Genomic DNA, 4,173 nt, shown 5'->3' with positions numbered 1-4,173 from the left:
TAAAAAAAGCAGAAAGACTCTCCATCTCCAAGCTAATTTGACACAGCCTCAATAACAGACTCCATTGATTAAACCCAAACGGGCTCCTTGGCCAGGGCCAAGAGTAGGTTAATTGTGCACCGATGAGCTGGCACGGCTCAGAATCGCACAGTCATCACCATCATGATCCTCTCAGCTGTCAGCGTATTTCAAACCAAGATGTCCCATCTCTCTCTTTACGACTCCTTTAATGCTGTTTTATAACTGGGATAACAGCAGTTACTGTATTGCTTTTCTGCCTCCGAGCTGGTGAATGAGCGCTTTAAATCATGTTTAAATAATTGCTGCTGACCTCTGTAAATCTGCATATATTTGTTAACAGCAAAATATTGTGTCACTAACTGATCAATTTACAGAGTTTGACGTGTAATGTGTATACAAATATCAGCAAAATATTGCTTGATAATGCCTTGTAAGGACCATGGGAGTGTGAACCCTAATGCTACAATTCTCCAGCAATGGACATGAATGGCTGTCAAAAATAACACTTTTGCTCATTGTAAGAGAAGGAGAGACAGAGAGAGAAAAAGAGTGGGAGTGAGAGAGAGATCTAGACACACAGTTGACCTCGTGGATGGATTGACCATCCCCACATCACGGTGCAGATGCTGCTGGACAGGCCATCATTATTCTTCCAAAAAGACTCCTTGACCTCCATTCTTACTGCCCTCTAAGCTGGGCTGAAGTTCAAAGCAATTCTACAAATTTCTTATTCCACTCTTACACATACATGTACACACACACACACACACACGCACACACACGCACACACACACACACACACACACACACACACACACACACACACACACACACACACACACACACACACACACACACACACACACACAACACACACACACACACACACACACACACACACACACACACACACACACACACACACACACACACACACACACAAACACACACACACACACACACACACACACACACAGAGAGAGGGAGAGAGGGAGAGAGACACACACACATACACACACTTTAGGCTGGGGTTGGAGACATCGGTTTACAGGCCCCTGGAGGTCCTCTTACTTCAGAAAGGTGACCCGGGTTTTGCAAACAGAGTCCTCTTGTTTCCTTTCTATTGTATAGCACTTCAGAGAAAACCTTACACCTCCTCCCTGGAAACACATCCTCCCTGTAGACCAGGGGTGTCAAAGATACGGCCTGGGGACAGATCGGGCATGCCAGCAGATTTCTGGCATGCGGACCCCCCAGATTTTGGGGTTTGCGTATAAAGGATTTTTTTTTTTTTTTATGTGATATTTACAACCGGTTGTCATTGACTTTGTGTAAGCAATATCTCTAGGATATGATGAATTAATTAAACCCGGCACTACAAACAATGGAAAGATGCTGAAAAGGGGAAATGTTGTTTGCTGCACTGACAATTATTTTTGCTTGGCCATATACTCAGAAACAGACATGGAAGGTAGAGGGAGAAAGAACAGCTGTCAGGACCTAAAGCAATGAATAACTCTGCCTGGCTGAAAAACCCTGAATGTGTGAGTTAACACAGAACCTTGTTTCCTTACCACTGCCTTCCAGCCCAGCCTTGTTTTTTTACGGGTAGCAATGCAAATGCGTGTGGATTTTAGGTCCGGGTCTCGGGAGCGGCTGGTGAAAATGTGTCAGATTGCTAGCGAGCGTTCAAGGCCTCCTCCGCATATTAGGCAAACAGAACTGCCATGCGTGAGAGCAAGGCAGCAATTCGATCAATGAAAGCAGCACAACATTTCAGAGCAAATGTAGATTTGCGGGTGGATATTGAAAGGGCTGATGTTTTTTTTTTAACTGAACATGTTCTGCTGATCATCAGAGGAAATTCGTATTCCTCCTGATTTGATCACAAAATACATACCTAGCTGAATAAATGTTCATGTAAAAGTTCCTGCATTATATATCTTTAGTTTACAAGGCGTACTTGAATTTTTGTACATTATCGCTTAAGACGTGTGTATCATACAAGGTACAAAATATTTCTTTGATTCTAATCAGAACAGAATTGTCCTGCTAAAGGGTACTGATAAAAGGGTGTTGGCATGAAATATCCCCTTTGGACAGAATTGCAAAACAACACAAAAGCATCTCCAAATCACACACAAGCTCTGTTTGGATGACAATAGGCAATGCTGGGGTCCATATGTATAGTGTGCACAGACACAGGGCTTGGTTAATGGCCATTTGTTTAATATGACTCTCTCTCACTTTACCCTGAAGAGGTCCAGTTTCGGATCATGGTTGTAAAAAGCAGAGCATTTATCTAGCCAGCCTTGGAATGTCAAAAGCAAGTGCAGCTCTTTCTGTAGTGTGAAGCTTGAATGTAACTCATGGAGGATGGGTGAGGCGAGGCTCAGCCCATTGAAGGTTCGAAAAGGATAAAAAAAAAAAAAAAAAAAAGTAGTCATTTACAGTTGAAGGTTGTGTTACATACCTGTATAGAGATTTGGACAATGCTGAAGCCAGGAAGTTTCAAGGCTGTAGCCAAGCATCAGTATAACTGAACGCATGCTGTACCATATACTGAGACAGGATGTAGAATGTAACTCAAACAACAAGATGAAATAACTTCATCTCATCAATGCTCATCATAACTCAATTATGGCATCTGAAAATACATTTGAGTGGAATTTGCTCTCGTTAATTGAGCTGGAATCAACCAATGTCCATGCCTTGGTATACCTGTTTGGCTGAAAGACCATGAGATGTGGTATTGTAGTTTCTTTCCATCACGAATGCATTCATCAGTTAAGATGGCTGAATGGTTTCTATGGCTACCACTTCGTTGGGTCCATCGACCTTTAACAAGAACTCAGCACATCATGACACTTTAAGACGTCCATTTCGCCTTTTCCAAGTATTAGCCATTGCCTTGGTACCTGTCTGGCTGAAATGCAATCGCTGAAATCTCTCATTGAACACTGGTGATGGCAAAGCAAAGGTTCTAATATAAAGGTTGCAGTAGAGCCTGAAAAGCTTACCTTTAGGACCAATGAGTTATTAATTACCCAGACCTTGTCCTCGCTTCTTCTTAATGAAATGAATTACCAACTCCAGACCCGTTTTATTCACACAAAAATAAAAACCTTGAATCGCAGAGAGAAAAGCCTGTTTTTATAAGTCTGAAGAAAATGAAGTAGTTTTTAATTCAGTGAGGTCTTAAGACAGCCAATGGCACATCTCCAAGTATGTATTAAGCTAGATTCTTCTAATTCACTGCTTCAAAACCAAAGACTTAATTTGCCGTGGTGTGATGGCAAACGGCTGGTGAGGAGCGAAAGAAATAAATAAGCTGAGCGGCAGTGAAAGTGCTGCCTTCACCCTGCTATTGAATGGGGGAAACAGACACATGCTCTCTAATGGGGTTTTCATCAGCAGCCTTTTTAGAATGGGCGTTGGATTTCACTGGCATTGTCAATTAGCCAAAACTTATTTTTTCCTCTTTTTTCCTGAAAGGGACTGAAAGGAGCTGGCAAAATTGCGGCCGCGGTATAGCACAAAAGTAAAAGCCTTTTATCACACTCCTCGCTTGGAATAATGGAAAGAAAAGTTTTCTATTGCTTGAGCTCCCCTCCCCTTGCCTCAGAGAAGAAAAAAAAGTGACAGTAGCATAACTTCTCTAAGGCTGTGTGTGTGTGTGTGTGTGTGTGTGTGTGTGTGTGTGTGTGTGTGTGTGTGTGTGTGTGTAGTGGGAGGGGGGGGGCATTTGACGTCACCAGTCCGTCTCCTAATGCAGCTTAGGCAGCTCCTAGGTTTTCTTTTCTCCTCTTTTCTCGGGAGCAGAAGGGTGGACATACTTCTCTTCTTTGGCGTCTGCGTGAGCCCTATTGTTCTGCAAAGGCTGCCGCTTTTCCTCCATTCCAGAGTTAATCCATTGATGGGGAATAAAATGGTACTTAAAAAGAGAGAATGGCCATCATTATATCAGCTCCTCTCATTAAACACGCTGAAAATGATTCAATTAAATAACGTCGGGATATTGTTTCCAGCCTTGGCCCATTCTTATTTGCTGTGATATGTTTTTTTTTTGTTGTTTTTTTTGCTTTTAATTTTCTATTTCAGTCTTTCTTCTCTCTGTTATGTGTTAGAGAGATGCCATTGTCTCAGAGGCTT

Source organism: Sardina pilchardus, chromosome 24 (genome assembly GCF_963854185.1).
Source record: "Sardina pilchardus chromosome 24, fSarPil1.1, whole genome shotgun sequence".
Lineage (NCBI taxonomy): Eukaryota > Metazoa > Chordata > Actinopteri > Clupeiformes > Clupeidae > Sardina > Sardina pilchardus.
The sequence above is the reverse complement of the archived record's forward strand: the minus strand, read 5'-3'. Positions refer to the sequence as shown.